The sequence below is a fragment of the Gossypium hirsutum genome, chromosome A02, assembly GCF_007990345.1.
Source record: "Gossypium hirsutum isolate 1008001.06 chromosome A02, Gossypium_hirsutum_v2.1, whole genome shotgun sequence".
Taxonomy (NCBI): Eukaryota; Viridiplantae; Streptophyta; class Magnoliopsida; order Malvales; family Malvaceae; genus Gossypium; species Gossypium hirsutum.
In genome coordinates, this window is record NC_053425.1 from 61273396 (window position 1) to 61297347 (window position 23952).

Sequence of the window (23952 nt, forward strand, 5' to 3'; positions counted from 1 at the left end):
TCATATTATTGGTTTAATATATGATAGGTTATTTCTCATTTAGTGTTTATGGGTTCTCATGTCACTTTAATTCCTCCAAAATTGGTTCGTCTATGTGACTCATTGCCGATTGGTAATGACCCATCACTTGTAAATAAAACCATGCATAAATTCGTAGGTCGTAGCCTACTTCAATTAAGCCAATTTTCGTGGCCATATACAAAGAGATAAACATATTCTTACATGCCTTCATTTGGCAAATCAAATGACACATATAACAAAATACTAAAAAATACTATACGTGCCATTGAACAAAACAAACAAAGTCTTTATACCAAAGCATGTCTAGTTGATAGTGTGTTGACTCTCCAATCGCCTTCCAATCCTTTCGAGTCCTCGAGCTCTGTGATATAGGGAAAAAGAGAGGGGTAAGCATTTACATGCTTAGTAAGCTCGAATAACCGAAAAGTAAACTTACCGAGTAATTAGCATACATCCATATTTAAATCATGAAATCATCAATTATGAAATGATTCCCTATCACATGCACTAAATCAATGAGTTAGTTACGTAACAAAGCATCATGTAATTTATGTAGATGAGCTCATCATTCATCATCTTATTGACAAACATCATATTAATCCCATTGAGTTTCTAGGAAATCTCAATGGAATACCCATTATCCATCAATCTTAAGAATGATCATTTCACATATATGCACTCCCGCAAACCTCACATCTCATGGCAGGATTACCAGTCTAGGCTAAATCCCCTATATCATGAACTTATAAGGTGATGTCAGGATTACCAGCCCAGGCTAAATCCCTTATAACAACAAACACCCTTGATGAGCTCGGATCTGAATTACTAGTCCAGGCTAAATTCAGACGCTAATCGAATTACCCGTCCGGGTTAAATCCATAATGCACACATATTCTTCGGAAGGCTTGATCATTCAAGGAACACCCGTCTGGGTTAGATCCTTTTCATACTTAAGATTGTGGATTACTCGTCCGGGCTAAATCCTTACTGCAACACATGCAAGATCTCTTTACACATATCAATGAGGGTTTATCCATCGAATTCCCTTTGTCAACCTCATCCGAGACATTTTTCACATGTTACCATCAAATATGTATTCCTATGATATTTCATGCTAATAATAGATGCAATCATCATGCATTCATAAATCATTCAATTATGCATATTAGGGGTTTACTTTAAGTTATCCGAACTTACCTGGTATTCTTTTCGGAGTTGTGTTTTAGTTATTCTAAAACCTTGCGTTTACCTCAATCGACCTCCAAAATTTTTCCTCGGGGTCTATAACAATAAAATTTAACTCATTAATACACTACATTATACATTTCAAGTTTAATATCTACCCCCAGTCCAAACGACCGTTTTGCCCCTAAACTTTCACATTTTTACGATTTAGTCCCTAGGCTCGTATAATGAAACACATGCACTTTCTATCTTATCCAAGCTTAGCTGAACACTTTTCCTTCTTATGGTAGCCCACATTTTCCATATTTTTCACATTTTTACCACACATTTACATCTTTTGCAAAATAGTCCCTATAAGGGTTTTTCATGAAAATCAACTAGGAAAAGATGTTTAATACACATCAATCTTTCATATTCCTCCATAATCCATCAAAATACAAGTAACTCATGCATGGGTAATTTTTTAAACATGAACCCTAGCATGAAATATGGGTAGAAATGGAGAGAGCAAGCTACCAGGATTTCAAAAATACAAAGAGCATGAAAAACGGGGCTTGGGAGCACTTACTATTGATCATGGAAAGCTTGAAAACCCTAGCTATGGAAACCCTTGAAGTTTCAGCTGGACAAGGAAGAGAATGGGCTAATTTTGGTTCATTTTTTCCATTTTATTTCATTAAAATACCAAATAACCAAAATGCCCTTAAGCCATTTCCTTAAAATTCCATCCATGCAAGCTCATTTTTGTCCAAAAACTTAGAATTTGGGAAAATTTCTCTCCAAGGCCTTCTAATTCATAACCCAAAGCAATTCCATACAAATTGCTTCTAGAATTCAAGTTTTACAATTTATTCGATTTAGCCCCTAATTTCCAATTGAACACCTTACTTAATAAATTTCTTCATGAAACTTTAACACATGCATATACTGTAACACCCCATACCCGAGACCGTTGCTGGAGTCGGACACGAGGGGTTCACAGACCAAATTCGCTTACTATCGCAGTCCATTTTAAAATTTTCCAGGCAGTTGGCTAACTGCGACACTGTCACCTTAAAAATCATATCTTGAGTTTCACAACTCAAAAATCAGTTTCGTATTTTTTCCCTGAAACTAGACTCATATGCCCATATACATATTGTTTTCTAGAATTTTTGGTTGGGCCAATTCGTACAGTTTATTAGTCAAAGTCTCCCATGTTACAGGGATCGACTACACTGACCTTTGCGCATTACGACTTGGATATCTCCCTGCACAGAGCTTCAATACTGATGCCGTTCATTTATATAGAAACTAGACTCAGAGAGGAATCTATACATATATGGCATGACTCCTAATTATCTCTGGTTAATTTATAATGAATTTCCAAAGTTAGAACAGGGAATCCAGAAACCGTTCTGGCCCTGTCTCACGAGAACCTGAATATCTCTTAACATACTGTTCATATGATCGTTTCGTTACTTTCCTATGAAAATAGATTCATCAAGGTTCGTTTACATAATTTATTAATTATTTAATTCCAATCCTACTATTTTTAGTGATTTTCCAAATATACATCACTGCTGCTGCCAGCATCTGCCTTTAAGGTAGACTTTACCTATTTCATAGTTTCCATGATTCAACTAGCCCTTTTAGCATAAATAGCACAAATTATGATAGTGATTAACCATTCCATACCAAATGATTATAACATTATGCTCAAACATATATAAGCCATTTTCGCATGGCTATATACATTAACCAAAATATTCTTCCGCCACTAGTCTATTTTATACATGCCATAAGATAATCCGAAACATAGCAGTACCAAACAGTGGATAGTGATAGTGTGACTAGTTGCTGACGATCCCCGAGCCTGTAGCTTCGCAATGAGATCTATAAAACAGAGGAAACAGAGTAAACGGAGTAAGCATTACAATGCTTAGTAAGTTTTAAGTAGTGTCAACAGATAACAATCAAATTATAACATAGTTGTTCGTATTTTTATTTCACCCTTCCTTCGGGCATACCATCCCTTTACCGAATATGCACATCTCATCATATACAATATGCAGATAAACTTTCACATAAAAGTGAGCTCATGTGACATAGATATATCGTATGATTTCACATCGCCTCTCACACTGATCCGATGTCACATAATCATAGGAATAGTCTCATAGATTGCTCTCGTATGCATCACATAACTACCTTATGATTTAGTGCAAATCAAGCTCACATATAAACTTGGAGTACATACCTGTTTAACCTTTCGCATTGAATATATTTATAAGCAATTCTTATTACGAAGTCTTACCCGGACATAATCTCCACACGAAGTTATCGGGTCTTACCAGGACAAAATTCCCACACGTAGTCATCGGGTCTTTAGAGCTCGGATATAGTACGAGCACAAAGCTTACGGACATTAATCAGTGATAATATTCTCGCATAAAGCCTGCGGGGTTTTAACCCGGATATAGTACTGACACAAATGCCCTTCGGGACTTATCACATTTATGCACTTTCACATCCATCACGTTGGCCACTCGGCCCTGTCACATATATACACTTTCACATTCATCACATCGGCCATTAGGCCTTATCACATATATACACTTTCACATTCATCACATCGGCCATTAGGCCTTATTACATATATACACTTTCACATTCATCACATCGGCTATTAGGCCTTATCACACATATACACTTTCACATTCATCACATCGGCTATTAGGCCTTATCACACATATACACTTTCACATTCATCACATCGGCCATTAGGCCTTATCACATATATACACTTTCACATTCATCACATCGGCTATTAGGCCTTATCACATATATACACTTTCACATTCATCACATCGGCCATTAGGCCTTATCACATATATACACTTTCACATTCATCACATCGGCTATTAGGCCTTATCACATATATACACTTTCACATTCATCACATCGGCCATTAGGCCTTATCACATATATACACTGTCTTGGCTGAATCTACATCTATCGTTTTCCAATATCACAATTTAGAATTCACGTATGGGTTTAATCAATAGCTTATGAGCAACTAGAACAAGTTTATCAAGGTTTACTACACAATCTCAAATTCAGCACAAGCTGTTTTTCCTGAGCAATAGTCACTAAATCATTTATAACTGGAGCTACAAAACTCCAAATCACTTTCCGTTAATTTTTCCTGAATATAGACTCGTATATCTTCCATCCATAAAATTTCCAGAATTTTAGGTTTGGCCAATCAATACCAGATTTTTCTTAAAGTTTCCCCTGTTTCACTGTTTGACTAATCTGACCACTCTTCACTACGAATCAGATTTCTCATTTTACAGAATTCAAAATGTGTTGTATTTGATTTCATTTGAAACTAGACTCATTAAGGAGTCTAAGCATATAAATTTTATCTTATAACCATTTTTGTACAATTTATAATGATTTTCTAAAAACGGAACAGAGGATTACAGTGTCATTCTGCACTGTCTCATACAACTTTAAATATCTCATTATCGGAAATAAATTTTCTTACACGGTTTCTTTTATAAGAAACTAGACTCATTAAGCTTTGATGTCATAATTTATTCAGCCTCCCATTCAACTCCAACAATTTATGGTGATTTTCTAAATTCATGTTACTGCTGCTGTCCTGAGCAGGTTTATCACAATTTTACTCTTCTGACATATCCTTTTAGCACTTCATAATATCATATCCATTTGGCAACATATCATATCAATAACTTACCTATACTTCATAATAGCCATTAGGCTATATGCATAAAAATTTACAATAGAGTTATGATTCTTTTAATATGTGCTTAACATATCATACTCAATCACATTATAGGCTTTAATACTTAAAACTTACCTCGATCGCTAATGTACGTCAATTCCGACTATTCAACCAATTTCCCTTTTTCCACGATCCGACTTTGTTTCCATAAGCTCTTGATGCTCAATCAACAATTTTTAACTTCAAATTTGCAAACAGCAATGTCATCACTTTACATAACAGAAATTAAATTTCATTACTTAAACTATCCACGACGATCACCTTCCGAGCACCTTAATTTTCTTTAAGCTAAACCACCTCATAGTATACATATACACATTCGGCTAATTATAAAACAAATCAGCACTCTTAACCGAATCATTGACTAAAATCACATTCGGTAATATGCTTTTAAATAATTTCAATATTTATTAACATCTAAAACTAATTTGCTTGGGGTGCCATGAATTATTCAAATTGGCCGAATATCATTGAATCTCTAAAATCATGCTTATAACCACTTGGCCGAGTTTCACATTTCAAAGCCACATATATATATTATTCAAAGTATTTAACAACACTTAAAAATCCAAAACCATAAAACTCAATTCATATAACACCAAACTCAATGCTAAATCACCCTAGGCACATTCGGCACTAGCACAAGCACACACACATTTAACTTTTCTAAAATTCAACTTTAACAAGCTTCCTATGCTTCCATGATAAAAACCGAATGCTCATCTTACCACCAACATGCATATTTAATTATCTCAAGCCTCTCTTAATCAATTTTATTCATAATAGCATGAACTCAACAATCCATTACTCATACAAAACAACATAACCGAAAGTCTTACTCATTCCAAAAATTCAAATCTCAACTTGGTCACAAAAATAACTTGATATCTCACCAACACAACATCAACACCAAGCAAGAATGATGCATCCATGGCCGAGTGTCATTTCCATCACATAGCAAGATTTAGACCATGGGCTAGGTAGAACTCAAGCTAACAACTAAAACATGCATGCATCTCATGGAACATCATCAAACATACCTTAGCCTAGTTACATGCATGGCCGAACCTCTTCAATCTTTCTTCTTCCTTCCTCCTTAAAATTTTCGGCCAAGGATGAACCAAAGGATGAACACTTTTTTTTTTGTTTTTCTTTCCTTCAACTCACGGCAAGGGGGGGGACAATCACACATATCCTTTCTTTTTTTTTTGTTTCTCATCCTACTAACACTAATATTTTATTGCCCATGCTCTTTATTTTATTGTTTCCTCCCATGATGCACCAACACAACATGTCTATGACATGTTTTGCCCATCACCCTTTGTCCATCCTAATGTCATGGCCGGCCACTACTAGATGGGGGGGGAATTGACATGCAAGTCCCCCCTTTTTCAACATGCACTAATAGGTACTTATGTTTTGATCTATCACATTTCAAAAATGTCACACATAAGCCCTATTGACTAAATTCACATGAAATTTACTAAATCGAAGCTTAAAATTTTCACACATTTATTTTAGACAATAAATATCATGTTCAAATAATTTGGTTACTCGGTTTAGCGGTCCCGAAACCGCTTTCCGACTAGGGTCAAATTAGGGGTGTCACATATACTCATATTCTAGGCCTCATAATAATCATAAAGTAAATATTTTGATGTCGAATTTGTGGTCCCGAAACCACCATTCCGACTAGGCCATATATCAGGATGTTACATCAATCCCCTTAGGCAAATATGTGTTAGTTGATAAAGTTCGCAAGGATTTTCCTTTGATAATTTGAGGTCACTGTTTTCGGCTGACTTAATATTGTTTCCATTTGACAAATTCGATGTTATTTTGGGTATAAATTGGTTGACATTGCATGATGCCATAGTAAATTGTAGACAGAAAATTATTGAATTGAAATGTGAAAATGGTGAAGTTCTTTGGGTTGAAACTGATGAATCAAGTGAATTGCCTACTGTGATTTCATCTATATCTGCTCAGAGGTACATAAGGAAAGGTTGTGAAACTTATCTTTCTTATGTGTTGAATACAAAGATGTCCGAATTGAAAATTTAATCAGTGCCAGTAGTCTATGAATATCCAGATGTGTTTCCAGAAGATTTGCCTAGGTTACCTCCAATCAGAAAGGTTGGGTTTGCTATTGATTTAGTACCTAGGACTTCATCGATATCGATTGCTCCATACAGGATGACTCCGACTGAATTGAAAAAATTTAAAGCTCAGTTGCAGGAGTTGAAAGATAAGGGTTTTACGAGACCGAATTTTTCTCCCTGGGGTGCGTCAATGTTATTTGTAAAGAAGAAGGATGGATCTATGAGACTTTTATCGAATACCGACAACTCAACAAGGTGACTATTAAGAACAAGTATCCTTTGCTGAGGATTGATGACTTGTTTGATCAGTTAAAAGGAACAACAGTATTCTCAAAGATTGATTTGAGATCGGGCTATTATCAGTTGAGAGTTAAAGAGTCGCATGTACTGAAAACCGCTTTCATAACAAGGTATAGGCATTATGAATTTCTTGTTATACCTTTTGGATTAACTAATGCTCATACTGTATTTATGGATTTGATGAATCGAATTCTCTGACCATATTTAGATCAGTTTGTGGTTGTGCTCATTGATAATATTATGATTTATTCTCAAGATGAGTCCAAGCATGTCGAGCATTTGAGAACTATATTGCAGACGTTGAGAAATAAGAAATTGTTTGCTAGATTTAGTAAAAGTGAGTTTTGGCTCCAAAAAGTCAGGTTTTTGGGATATATCGTTTCAGGTGATGGTATTCGGGTTGATCCAATCAAGATTTCAGCAATTGTTGATCGGAAATTGCCAAGGAATCTATCTAGAGTTAGAAGCTTTTTGGGTTTAGCCAGTTATAACCGGTGTTTTGGCAAAGGCTTTTTGATGATTGCTACTTCTATGACCAAGTTATTACAAAAAGATGTTAAATTTGAATGGTCCAAAAAATGTCAGCAAAGTTTTGAGAAATTGAAAGCATTATTGACTGAGGCACCGGTTTCAGTACAACCTGAATCAGGAAAAGAATTTGTAATTTATAGTGACACCTCATTAAATTGTTTGGGTTGTGTATTGATGCAATAGGGAAAAATGACAGCTTATGCCTCAAGACAGTTGAAACCGCACGAGAAGAATTATCTGATGCATGATTTGGAATTGGCTACCTTTGTTTTCGCTTTGAAAATTTGGCATCATCATTTGTACGGTGAGAAATGCCATATTTTTACTGATAATAAAGTTTAAAATATTTGATGACTCAAAAATATATGAACTTACGACAACGGAGATGGCTCAAGTTACTGAAAGATTATGAATTAGTATTGACTATCATCTGGGAAAAACGAATATAGTCACAGTTGCCTTGATTAGAAAGTCCTTGTTTACTTTGAGAGCTATGAATATGAAACTGACTTTGTCTAATGATGGTTTAGTTTTGGCCGAGTTGAGAGCTAGACCAACATTTCTTCAGCAAATCTGTGAAGCTCAGAAAAATGATAGTGAATTGCAAGCCAAAAGAGATCAGTGTGAACTAGATAGTGATTCAGACTTTCAGATCGGTTCGGATGATTGTTTGATGTTTCGAGATAGAGTATGTTTATTGAGAAATGATGAACTTATTTAGAAAATTTTACACAAGGCACACAATGGTTGTTTATCAGTTCATCTAGGTAGTACAAAAATGTATAATGATTTGAAAAAATTATATCGGTGGTCAAGAATGAAATCTGATATTTCAGAGTTTGTCTCGAGATGTTTGATTTTTCAACAAGTAAAAGTTGAACACCAAGTGCCTTCGAGTTTACTTCAGCCAATGATGGTGCCCGAATGGAAATGGGATAGGATTACGATGGACTTCGTAACGGGTTTTCCTTTGACTCCAAAAAAGAAAGATGCCATCTGGGTTGTTGTTGACAGATTGACAAAATCAGCTCATTTTATTTCGGTATGTACCGACTATTCACTTGATAAGCTAGCTGGATTGCACACTGCTGAAATTGTGTGATTGCATGGAGTGCCTATTTCTATTTTGGATTTACTTTACTATTTTGGAAGAAGTTGCAAGAAGCTTTAGGTACAAAGTTGAATTTTAGTACCACATTTCATCCACAAAATGACGGTCAATCTGAAAGGACGATTCAGGTTCTAGAAGATATGCTTCGCTATTGTGTTTTAGAGTTCGAAGGTAGTTGGGAGAAATATCTGCCTTTAGTCGAATTTTCTTGTAACAACAGTTTTCAGTCGAGTATAAAGATGGTACCGTATGAAGCATTGTATGGCTGCAAGTGTCAAACTATATTCTACTAGACTGAACTGAGTGAGAGACAGATTCATGGAGTTGATTTGGTTAGAAAAAGTGACAGTAATTCGTGATTGTTTGAAAGCCGCATCAGATAGACAGAAATTGTACATGGATTTGAAATGGAAAGAAACTGAATTTCAAGTCGGTGATAAGGTATTTCTGAAAGTATCTTTGTGGAAGAAGATTTTGAGATTTGGTTGTAAAGGTAAGTTAAGTCCACGTTTCATTGGGGCATATGAGATTATTAAAAGAATAGGGCTGGTGGCATATCAGTTAGCTTTACCAACAAAGTTGGAAAGGATTCATAATGTGTTTCAAGTGTCAATGTTGCGACGATATCGTTCTAATCCTTCACTTGTGATTTCACCAACAAAGGTTGAGATTCGACCTGATATGATTTATGGTGAGGAACCGGTCAAGATTTTGGCTCAGGAACTTAAACAGTTAAGAAATAAAAGTATAGCCCTAGTAAAAGTTTTATGGCAATGACATGGAGTCGAAGAGGCTACATGGGAACCTGAGGAAGCTATGAGAAAATAGTACCCAAACCTCTTTTTCGGTAGGATTTTCGGGGACAAAATCCCTAAAGGTGGAGAGTTGTAACAGACCGTTTTAGGGTCAAATCAGAACAGTAGTTTCAGGACCACAAATCGAAAACCAAAATATTAATTTTATTATTTCTTTAAGGTTTACAATATGATTGAATGATTGCGTGAAAATTTCATTAAGAAATTTTATCGATATGGTGTCTAATTTGACTAATAGGACTAAATTGCAATAGGTGCAAAATGTGTGTTCTAGAAGCTAGAGGTGTCTAATTGCTATGAAATTTTAGATTGAAGGTACTTAAATGGTAATTATACCATTATACTTTAAGTTGGACAAAAATGGACTTGGTTAGATAAAATTTCAAAGTTTTAAGTAAAGGGCATTTTGGTCATTTGGAAATAAAGACAAAAAATAACAAATAAAAAGATGTCATCTTCTCCAATTTAGTCCCTTTGTGCTGAATTTGAAGAGTCACCGTAGCTAGGGTTTTGGCCAAAGCTTCCAAGCTCAATTGTAAGTCCGTTCTAGCCCCGTTTTTAATTATTTTTATTTTTTTGAGATACTTGTAACCTAATCTATCTATTTCAAGGACTAATTTGAAAGAAAGATGAAGTTTAAAATTTTACCCATGTTAGAAATTTATGTTTTTTGATGTCTAATGGTAGAAAATGCATGTTTGGTGTTAGATAAACAACTTTTGCTAAGTTATTTTTGGTAAAAATGTCAAAAAGGACTTATTTGTAAAAATTATAAAATGAGTAGTAAAAGTGGGATTAAGTGGAAATTGTGGGCTGGTATGAGTATGAAAATGGTTCGGCTAGGCTTGGGTTTTGAAGAAATTGAATACATTTCATTTTACAAGCCTAGAGACTAAATTGTAAAAATGTGAAATATTAGGGGTAAAAATATAATTTTGTCATAATATGATTTTTGGGCTAAATTGAATAATATCAGTATTAAATGAGTTAAATTTGTTCTTATAGATCAAGAAAAACGAGGTTCAGACCTTGATTTAGGGGAAAACAACGTGTTTGATGATTAGGTCTAATTATACTATTTTTGTATCGAGATAAGTTCATATGTAAATAATGCAATGTTATATTTATGTTTTAAATGCTTTAATATTGCATGAGTTTTGTGATTGACTCTTTGGACATATTCGACAAAGTTTTGACAAGCGGGAAATCCCAGTTGAACCTCAGGAATAGAATAGGATACGAGTGACATGTCACTAGGAACCCCATGTGTATATGTGTTTATGTGATCCGGGTGCTAGTCTTGTATGTCTTACTAGTGGCTGGGTATTTTGGCATATGTTGTGGTTACCTAACAGCTTGTGTGAGCAGCACTGTGTAGTTACGCCTTGACTGACAGCTTGTGTGAGCAGGCCTAGCGAGCCCATATATGTTATGAGATACAAGGTAGCTTTGACTACATATGTGGCAGTTATGTGCAAGATTTTTCGAGTATCCGGTAATATTCCAAGTGTTCAATGGGAATGTCAAAGATGTAAAAGGATTTGGTTATGTTACGAGTTGGTACAGGTATGTACATAGAACTCATAAGTAATAAACCCGATGGGAGGTAAACTCTTGGTAAGGTTGTGATTGAGCAAGTTATGGCTATGAGATTTTAGTAACATTTATGTTATCTTACATTATATAAATTGCATGATTAAGGTGTTGTTATGATGCTTATTATTTTCATATGAACTTACTAAGCTATATAGCTTACTCCCATTTCTTTCCCTTATCCTATAGTGTCACCAAGCTAGATCGGGTTCAGAGACTGTCGGAGATCCATTCACACTATCAACAATTATTTTGGTATTAATGAATTCAACATTTTAAGTTATGGCATGTATAGAGGACTTGGTCATTTTTTTATGTGTCATAATTGATTTGGCCAAATGTGTTGGCTTATATTGGTTAGTAATTCATTTTGTATAAGGCCATTGGAAATGGGCTAATATTGGTTATAAATATATTCATATAATGATGTCTCTCATGAATGATGTGTTGATGTTTTGGTTATGGATGTTTGGTTGTATTAATATGCTTAGATTGGTACTATGTTATGTTGTGCAGGTGTGTGCATTAAAGGGTGGCAAAATGGCTTAGTAAATAGCCTTCTTTTTGTCCACACGGGTAGACACACGGGCGTGTGTCTAGGCCATGTGCGACACACAGCTTGCCACATGGGCATGTGTTTAGGCCGTGTGTCCCCTGCACCTAAATTTTGAGAAATTGAATACTCATAATTGAGCACATGGGCAGAGACACGGGCGTGTGTCTCAGCCGTGTGGGTGGCACGACCTCAAACACGGATGTGTGCCCTGGCCGTGTGAAGTCTGCACCTAATGTATAAAAATTTATTTTTCACACGGCCTAGCACACGGTGTGTGACTTGGCCGTGTGATCTCAATTTGTTAATGAGTTACAAGTCAGAGAGTTACATGGGATCGAGACACAAGTGTGTGTGACCACACGGCCTACCCACACGGGCGTGTCCCATATCCACACGGCCGTGTGACCCATGTATAATGGAAAATTTTCTAAGTTTTCTACAAATTTTTTAAACTTCTCGGTTTAGTCCCAAACCACTTCCAATGCATGTTTTGGGCCTTGTAGTCTTGTATCAGAGACTTTATGATTAAATTCAAATGGTTTTGATTTGGACGCCAAATTATAACCCGAAATTGTATGTTTGTTCGTGTGATAAGTCCGATAAAGCCTTGTACCCTATTCCGGCGTTGAATACGGGTAAGAGGTGTTACACCAAGGGACACACCTGTGCTGTAGGCCGTGTTCGACCCCGTGTAACTCTCTGACTTGTGCACACGGCCATGCCACATGCCCGTGTGCTAGGCTGTGTGGTCAATTAATTCATTTTGAAATTAAGGGCAGGTTTCACAAGGCTAAGACACATGCCCATGCTTGTTACAACCCAATTTAGATCCTAGTCGAAAAGGTGGTTTCAAGACCACGAATTTGAGTCAAAAAATATTTAAATATTATTTTCCATATTTATTATATGTGAATTTTCATGTGTGGAAGTTTCGTATGAAAAATTGATCGTTTGTGTGCTTAATTTAGTAAAAGGATTTAATCGCATAAATTAAAAACTTGATAGTTTATTTTATAAGGGCTGAAATGTGTTTGTCTTTGTAAATGGAGGGATTTATATGGCAATTAGCCCATGATGACATGCAATGGACGGTAATAGCCTTAAAATAACATCATTATATATTTTAAATCCAAGATTAATATTGTAAACTAGTTAATAATTATAATATAACAAAACATAAAAAGAAAAAAAAGCATGTGTTCATATTATTTGACCGAAACTAGTAAAAGAAAATAAAAAGAGAAAGCAAATGATATTCAACCATTGTTGATTCAAAATCAAGGTGAGTTTTAACTCGGATTTTTATGATTTCTACGTTTTTGAGATCGTTGCTTCGAGTACTATCCGACTCATGCTAGAATTTCTGATTTTGATGAATATTTTGAGTTATGCCATTGATGAATATTTTTGTTTTGTGATGTTTGATGATAAATTATGAAAGATATGTTTTGGATTAATATGTTTTGTATTGGAATTTTTGATGAATTTGAGTAATTAGGGCTAAATTGAAAAAATAATAAATTGAAGGACTAAAATGCAAAATAAATGAAATGTGTGTATTTGCATGTATTAGAGGAACTTTCGGCCTAAGCATGATGCATGGAGATTTTGTGTATTTTGTGTTTTATGCAATTAGGACTAATTTGTAAAAGTATGAAATATTAGGGGTAAAATGGTAATTTACCTATTATGTGTTGTTGGCTTAAATTGAATGAAATTGTGTTTGAATGAGATTAATTTGAAATTATATAGATCAAGAACAAAAGAAATTGGACTTGGATCAAGGAAAAACAAAAATAGTCTAATAGCTGATTTACATCGTTCGTCGATACCCGAGGTAAGTTTTTAAGCAATTAAACATCGTTAATTCTGAATGTAACTTCATTTAACATGTTGATTTGGAATTTATAGATTTATAGTAGAGTTAGCCGAATATGATTAAGCATGGAAATAATGTATTTGATTTAATTCGATTGAGTTATAACATCTGAAAGTTCGTATGAACTATATGGAATATCTGGAATTTTCAATATATGAATTGTGTATGAGACAGCTTTATAATAGTGATATTCAGGCTTTGAGCCTAGCAAGCCCTGTGCTGGTGAATTTGATCAGGCTTTATGCCTAGCAGGCTTATTGTCGGTGTATAAAAATCAAACTTTGAGTCTAGCAAGCCTTGTGCTGGTGTGAGATACAGGCTTAGGCCAAGCAGGCTTTACGCCGGTGAACTATTATAAGTCTATACTTAAAAGACTTTATGCTGATGTGGTAATTGAATACGTTAAACGAGCTAAAATGATCTGGTACGTGATAGTTGGTTACCTATTTGAAAATAGGGTGAAAGGATTTCTTGATATATTGATGATGTATACATGTATATTCGGCCAAAGAGAGATTGTCTTATGAAAGTATATGTTATATATGTATGAAATTAAATGCTTGAAATTAAATGTTATTATGCATTAATTGTTTAATTTGCTTAAGGCTTACTAAGCTAAGTTAGCTTACTCTGTGTGTTTTTGTTACTCTGTTTTATAGATTTTGAAGTAAGTTATGAGCTTGGGGATTGTCAGTGAAGTCATCCACACTGTCGTCAACCTTCGGTACTTTTAAAAGTCTTATTTCGAACTTATGGCATGTATAGGCTAATATGTATTTTGTCCGATCTTGGATTTGTATAATTTAAGCCATGCAAATGTTGCTTAACTTCTAAGTTTGAATTTGGCTATGTTTAGTCATGGTTTAATCCGTTTTGGTTATAATGTTATATGCTATGACTGAATGGTATATATGATTGGTGTTATACGTTTTGGAAATGGTTTGATAATGGTCGGTGAATTTGATTGTGGTTGATGAGTAGATCATGGTGTATATAAATTTTCATAAGTATGGTTAGATGATTCGGTTTTGGTTGGGTATAGATAAGGTATATATATATATGAAATTGGTTGTTATGTTTGATATAGGTGTTAATAAGTGAATGAGCATTAGATGATAAATATATATTTAAGTTCGATTATGGTAAGGATTTATTATGATATGTTATGTCTTGTAAAGTTCTTGTAATTTGGTTTAGCAGAGGAGCAAGATGTTGATTGTATATATATATGTGTGTATGTGTGAGTAATTGAATGATGCTTGTCATTATGATTCGGTTTGTAATGGAAATGTATATGCATATGTTATGCTTATGTGGTTGGTAAATAAGTACACTTAATGAAGATAAATATTGAGTAGTTATGTTTTGTTAGTAAATTACATATTTGTAACAGTAAAATTTGGCTTAAGTATGCGGCTCGTGTGTGTGGTTGATTATATTAGTTAGATTGTGAATTAGGTATGGTATGACTTAACATCGTAATAAAGAAATGGCTCAATTTGATTTGGTAAAATATGTATAATGTTATAATGTTTAAAATGCTAAGATTTGGTACTTGTTTTTAAAAATGGTTTGATAATATTTAAAGTATAGTTGGTTATGTTATACAGTTATCTAATGTTTTATGTGCAAATGAATATTCAACCGTGATATAAGGCCAAATTGGTTTAATATGTGCATGTATAAAGATTTTAAACTGTTGTAGTTGTATTTAGCTAAGGACATAGATGTCTTGTTATATGCTATGTATATGAAATGAATTTTGGTTGAGTTATGACTTGGGTATTCGAATGATATAGAAATGTTGCTATATGGTTTGAACTTTGAAATTATGAAACTTGTACGAATTAGTTTTGATATTTGACTATGATTTGACGGTGTAAGACTTTTTTATTTTGAAATGAGTGTGAAATGTTCCATTTTTTTCTGTAATGCCTCGTAACCCTAGTCCGGCGACGGATATGGGTTAGGGGTGTTATAGTGCTCTAGGCCATGCAACACACACGGCTGAGACACACGCCCGTGTCTCTACCCGTGTGCTCAATTCTGAGCATTCCGTTTTTTAAAACTAAGGTGCAGGGGACACACAGCCTAACTACCCATCCATGTACTCAACCGTGTATCACACACGGCTTAGACACACGTCCGTGTGTCTACCCGTGTGGACAAAATAAAGCCATTTCCTAGCCTCATTTGTCACTCAAAAACACACCCATGACCTGCAATTGAAGCACACATCCAATACCAACCATTCCAAGCATTCAAATTAATCAAATTCCATCATTCATCATGGCAGACCATTACATGCATACATGTGTCTAATATTACCTTAATTAAGTCCTCAAGTTGGACATAATTTGATCAATTACTTAACATATATGTGGCTACCATAGTTTGACATTACAAGTATATCAAAACAAACCATTACTAGCCATTCCAATGGCTAGATTACAAGTATCATTTACATTTACATGCCAATATGGCCAATATATCCTATACATACCATTATAAACCATAATTCCTTTACCATATTATACCAACATGGGCCAATGGAATGTGTTAGTGATCTCTGCCGAGCTTCCAATCCAACGAGCTTCTGATTTACTCTAAGATAGGGAAATAAAACTAAGTAAGCATAAAATGCTTAGGAAGTTCATATAACATGGTACTCAACTTACAATTCATTCTATTTTAAGGTAACTATGTAAGGCATAATCAATCAATTTGACCTCAAGCCCTACACATATTCTCATTGCCCTTGTTAGTCATATATTCCATAATAATATCAAATCATATATGGGCTCGACAACAATCATGTTTCCAAGTAGATATGCTTTCCAAAACATGTATTCATTCAACATGCATAATTTATCTCATTATTTCAAGTATAATCTCATAATAGTTCATTTTGAGTTTAGATCATTTCATATCAGAACTTTACTCATAATACTTGGAATATTAAGGTCACGGTTAGCACAATCAAGGTGTACAAGTCAATAATCAAGAATGAAACATATATTCATCAAATAAAGTCCATGTACAAATATCATCATCTCATGTTTTCATATTTCATTTGTCATGTATCGTCATTTACTTGTACTTTAGACGGATACATGTAATAACTCATTTTATCATTCATAACTTCTCATGTCTGGAATTTTCACTCGTTGAATTTATTTAGAATATCAATGGATACATAGCTAATACACTCAAGGTGTACGAATCAGGATCCGTCAATTCATGTCCAATGGTACCTATAAGGTACTATATCAGAGAGTACACTCTCGAACCGCACAAGTATATAATAAGATTACCAGTCCAGGCTAAATCCTTTTTATGACATATGTTCTAATGAGCTTGGTCTAGATTACCTATCCAGGCTAAATCCAATCCATAACATATGCTCGAGAGGACTTATATCAGGATTACCCATCCAGGCTAAATCCTTTCATAAATGAAGTTAATAGGATTACTCGTCCGAGCCAAATCCCGTCAGGAACAAATGAAGGACCTCATTCATTTCGAAAAATTACATTTATCCATCGATTCTTCCTTTATTCAAATGAGATTTAACATTTCTCAAGCATTAACAAGCATGTGATTATTTTCTACATCTAAATCTTACATATAATTCAAATATATACATTCCACATTCTTTTCAAGTACATAAGTAACATTTTTATCATATACCATTTATCGAGCATTATTATTGATGGGCACTTTCATTTATTAGGCTATAACGAGTATGTGATCATTTCACATATTTATGGCATTTATAAAATTCACAAACACAACACTAAATTCAAGCATAAAAACATATACAATTTAGTAACACGAACTTACCTCGACAAATGTTCGTGTACATAAATCTACTAATCCAACATTTTCCTCCTTTCCTTATTCTAGCTCCGAATTTGGTCTATCTAGATCTATACGAGTAAATTTAACATCAATTTATCATATTTTAGTTTTAGGTGGACTCAATTTATGCCCTAGGAAAAATTACCATTTTGCCCCTAACTTTTACATAAATTTTGATTTCATCCCTAGGCTCGTAAAATGAAACTTGTGCAATTTACTCCCTATTCCAAGCCTAACCAAAATCCCATTACAAAATTTACAGCACATGTATTCATAAAAATTCAAAATTTTTCATCAAATTTCACAACTTTACATTTTAGTCCCTAAATCATGTTTTTGTCAAAAATCACTTTGTAAAAGTTGTTTATCTATCAACAACCTTTCATTTTCTACCGTAAATTTCTAATTTTCAGCATATACATCCATGACCCCTTTTCCATACATTGATAACTTCTCAAATTGATCCCCCAAATAGATAGATTAAGCTATCTCTATTTCAAAAATATCAAAATTATTAAAAACGGGTCAATGAAACTTACCCAATTTGGCCACGAAAGTTTCTTCTCTCTCCTAGGGATTTGATGTATTATTTTGGGGAAGAAGATAAGAAAATAAGATGATATCTCTTTTATCATCTTTTAATTAATTAAATATTTTCACTTTCCAATTTAGTCCTTGCCCTTTTTCTAAATTTACATGGATGAGTCACCAAAATATCTACATAATTTTATTAATGGTCTAATTACCATTTAAGGACCTTAAGTTTTGAATTCCATAGCTATTTGATCCTTCTAGCTACTAGAATTCAACTTTTGCATGTTATGCGATTTGATCCTTCTCCTAATTAAACACATAATCGATAAAATTTTCTTATCAAAATTTTCACATGACATGTCTATGATAATACAGACCATATAATAAAATAAAATAAAATTTTAATTTTCGGCTCGGATTTATGGTCCCGAAACTACTGTTCCAATTTCACTGAAATTGGGCTATTACAACAACACCACTGGAAAATGGTTGTTATGTAACACCCCTTACCCGAGCCCATCGCCAGTGTCGAGCACAAGGTATTACCAGACTTATCTTACTTGTTCGAGGCATAAAAAAATTACTTTAAAAAAATTAATTCGCTCACATTCATCTAATAAATCCCTAAAAAGGACCCCCCGAGACCTTAAAATGTGAAATTAGAACGGTTGGGGACCAAACTGGGAACATTAAAAAATTTTTGATTACTTACACAAATCAAAATAATTTATTTCACTATTCATAATAAAACTGTCCATCTGCACAACAGTCACTAAATTAATTATAACTTGAGTTACGAAACTCAAAATTTAAATCTGTAAATTTTCCCTGAAACTAAACTCATATATCTTCTTACCATAATTTTTCCAGAATTTTTGGTTCGTCCAATTTGTACAGTTCATTCATTAAAGGTTCCCCTATTTCACAATTCAGCGAACCTGACCTCTCTTCACTAAATATCAATTATATCATTATACAAAAATCAGATAACTTTTTCGATTGTTTATACTGAAAATAGACTTACTAAGAAATCTAGAAATATAAACTGACTTATAATTCTTTTTGTACAATTTCTAGTGATTTTCCAAAGTTGGAACAGAGGATGACGAAGTCACTCTGAACCAATCTCATAGAAATTTAAATATCTCAGAATATAGACTGCCTTTGCTTGCTTTATTTCTTTCTTATAAAAATAGACTCAATAAGCTTTAATTTTATATCTAATTCACCATTCAATTTCATTTCTACAATTTTTAGTGAGTTTTCAAAACCACATCACTGTTGTTGTTTCCTAACTGTTCTGTGGCCAACTCTTACTTTTTCATAATTTCTTTGCATCAAACCTCATTTAGGCATACATAATGCCAAAACATGTTCTTATTTAGCTATATCATAAGCTAATCATTACCAAGTATTCACATGACATTCTTTAATCATATAATAAGGACATACATAAAAAATAGCCAAGTCCCTAAACATGCCGTAACTTAAAGTATTTCTAGTCACAAAATACCTAGATAACTCGTTGATAGTGTGAGGTGATCTCCGACGTCCTTACGATTTTTTCGAGTTAGCTTTGCAATACTATAAAAAAGAGAGAAAATAAAGGGAGTATGCATAAAGCTTAGTAAGTTTGCATGTAAATAAATAACGACATTCTAAATGAATTATCAAGATAACCTGAACCTTTTGAACATGAACTTATCTTACCTTCCCTTTGGTACACTCCTTGAATTTATGGGTACCTTTCCTTTTTAAACTTACCATTGCCATGTCTTGACATGGTCTTACGTGGTATCCTTGCCTTATGAACTCACCATTGCCATGCCTTGGCATGGTCTTACATGGGATCTTTTTCTTATAGTAATTTATCAATGCCATGTCTTTTGACATGATCTTACATGACTTCCTTGCCTTGTAAAAATTACCAATAACCCTAATGTCATGACATTTGTATCCTACACATTCATAAGGTTCAACCGAGACTTTTAAGTATCATTTCTCCTTCAATTCTTACCTGAATCATCAAGAAATAAATTTACAAAATAAATATATAGATGCTGAAAAATAACATCATTAATTATAAATAATAAAATATTGCATTTATTTACCGCAAACTTACCTCGATACAAAATACGATCAAATATTTTTATTTAGTCCTCAACCTTTTTCTTTCCTCGGTCTAACCCCGAATTTCATTCTTCTTGATCTATAATAGCAAATTTAACTTATTTAATATTCACATTTATCAAAACATTCCTTACTCTAACTTTAGAAAAATTATAATTTTGCCCCTAAACTTTTACATATTTACACTTTTTCCCCAAGGCTCGAAAATGAAACTTTATCCCTGATTCTTATGTTTTATGACATGGTGATCATTTATTTACCTGCGGCAAGATCAAATTCCCACTCTAACATGTACTTATGACCATTAGGTATTTTTATCGATTTTTTCATTTTACTCGTTTTCGCTTAAAATCACTTAGCTCAAGCCGTTTAGCATAATTTCAAACTTCATATTCTACCATAATACATCAAAATAAACACATTTCACCTATGGGTATTTTCCCAAATATGAACCCTAGGTTAAATTATTGTTAGAATAAGCTAAATCAAGTTACCGGGACTTCAAAAACTTAATGAACATTAAAAACAGGGCTTGAAATCACTTACTATGAAGCTTGGAAGGTTGACAAAACCCTAGCTATGAAGAACCCTTGAAATTTCGGCCTAATGAAGAAGGTGGGCACATTGTTGCATCTTTTTCCCTTTTTTAATCTTTTAATTACCAAATGACTAAAACACCCTTCATTAAAACTTTAGTTATTTTTATCTATGTATGTCCATTTTTGTCCATGAAAACCTAATGGTCTAATTACTATTTAAGGACCTCTACTTTGATTAAACTCTTCAATTTAATCCTTTAGCATCTAAAACTCATATTTATCAACTTTTGCAATTAAGCCCTAGTAGGCAAATTAAGCATGCTATCTATAAAATTTTCCATCGATACTCTAACTCATGCATCTAATCACTCAGTAAATTATAAAAATTAATCGGAATAAACTTCTCTATCTCAAATTCATGGTTTTGTAACCACTATTTCGTTTTGGCCCTATTTTGGGATGTTACATGTTACACCTCCATTCCCTCTTAAATTCCTCCCAACTAGCTCCCGAGGGGCTGTGAACATTGAAGTCAGGGTTAGCCTTGGTAAAGTGGTGCATGTAGCTAAAATTTACTTGACTTAAGTCAAGAGGATCTATAACGACTTGAACGTGTAGCATTAGGTTTGCCTTTAACCTTGGTAGGAAATCTTGAATGCTCGACTTGATGTTCGCCTTGTACTTTGCCAGTGCCTTCTCATTCTCCTTTTGGAAGCACTCCATATCAGCGATATGTTGCTACCCGGGGATTCCAAATGGCAAACCTTATCCTTTAACTCCCTATTTATGGTCCTTAAATATTGATACATGGTCTCCCAAGCAGAGACAGAGTTGATGAGCTGGGCATTCTACCGAACAAAAATTTCATACGATTGGCGGAGTAGGGCAAGTGACTTCTCACTGGAGAGAAGAGCCCTCTTAGACTCGGCCTGTTTGGCCTCAACAGTGATACAAGCTTGCTGGAAGGCCCAGCTGGCTAAGCTACCCTTTGTAAATAACATAGAAATAGAGCCTTCTATCTCATATAGTACGGGCTTGTGAATGCCAGAATAAGAGGAAAGGCAGTAGGCAAACTCCTTCAACTTTGGGGACAACACTTGGTCCTACCATTTCCAAATCACGAAGGGAGAAAAGGAATACCAGCCAACGCAGAGGTGGTGCCATCAAAAGAAAAACGTTTGGACTTCCCCTAAATAAGGAGCATAAGTAAGGGAACCAAGAGGGAAAGAAAGGATAGTCATAGTATCACACGGGTCCACAACATTGGCAGACTCAATAAGAGGTCTAGGAATGGCAAGATGAGGGAATAAAGCACGCGATTGAGAGTCAAGCATGAGAAGTATGATATCGAGCACTGACTGGGGAGTAGGAAGTTCACCCTTTGGAAAGACCAGCTGCTTGTCAGGCCTATGATGAGGCAACCTATTGCCACCACTCTGCACAACACTTAAGGACCCTCTCTCAAGTCTCAACCTCTTGCGGCTACTACTACCACCTCGCACACCTGAGGCAACTAGATCATGGCTTGTTGCGCACTCTCAAATAAGGCCTCAATGCCCATGACTCTAGGTTGGGACAAGGTTATCGGAGGCAAGAGATGAATAGGAATTGTAAGAGGATTAGTAGGGCCAACAACACCTTCAATTATATCCCTACCAAAAGACTCACCCTTGAATCTAGGAGTTGAGGCAAGCCACGAGCGGGGTGGAATGCTGCAAATGGTATCGAAGAAATTTGTGAGCTCCCTCTATTTCCCTACAAGAGCCCTAGCTAACTTGCCATCAGCCCTAACCACCACACCTCTTCGACAGGCTGAACCATTCTAGGATTCACACCGTGATATCAATTGAATGCATGAAAACCATTGGGACTCCTACCCTTCAAGCAATAACGGAAGACATTTCTAATAGTAAGGAGCTTCCTTAACTCTAGCATCTGCCCTGAACTCAACCTCTCAATTTGTTCAACTGTGATTTCTGCGTCCAAGGGTTGGGATTGGCAGCAAGTAGAACCAATAGGAGCGAACCACCTTGTGAGGAAATCAAAATCGTTGGGAAGCCTTTTTTTAATCAGAATAAATTTCGTACGGTCCAAATGATGGTTTGGAGCCTAGTCTCTGAGTATGGTTTTGTGGGCCTGGTGAACATTAAAGTAAAGCATATTAATTGAAGGCCCTTGAGTCATAACCTTTAATTGGTAAAAGCATTGGAACACACTAAGTAAGGATGGCTCATTGTAGCTACTACAATGTAATAAGTACACCATCAAGGCCCACTAGGATAAGCCATACAATTTCCTTGGTGCAATCTCGTACTTCTTGAGTACACCGCAAAATAAAGAATGTAAACGGAGGTAGAAGCCAACCTCCAACAAATAGAGTAGTAGAATGAGGTCCTCAGTAGAATCGCTCAGGTGCCTTTCCCCCATGACAATTTCAAAGTGATATACGAAATTGGGATACCATGGGCTATCAAGTGGTTCACCATTTCCTTCAGAATGGTGGAACACCTATACAGTGGCATCTTTAGAGAATACTAGTTCCAGGAAAATATGGGTCACCACCATCTGGGACCATGGAACTCTATGGAAGACCCCTCTAGCTTTGAGGATCAGAACCCTTGGCCTGTCCACCTGCCATTGGTAACTTGAAAAGTAATGAGTGCTCAGACAAGTAAGTAACTATAGTGGAGGACATAAGAATAGAGAAAGAAGTTGAAAAATGCAGACTTAAAGTTAAAAAAGGAACTCAATCGACAAGGAAAAATTGTTCAAGAAGATTGGTATTTGATAAAAAGAACTCTTCAAATCCCAGTTTAAGTAACCAAACGTCCAAAAGAAAATTTTGTTTAAGGGGGTACAAAAATTGTTCAAATCTCCAAACCAATTTTTGACATTTTTCAGCATGGGGGAGGGTTATAGCAATCGCTCAATAGAAAAGAAAGCCGGAAACTTTATCAGAATGAATCAATCATCAAGTATCTACCAGAATTGGTACACGAAAA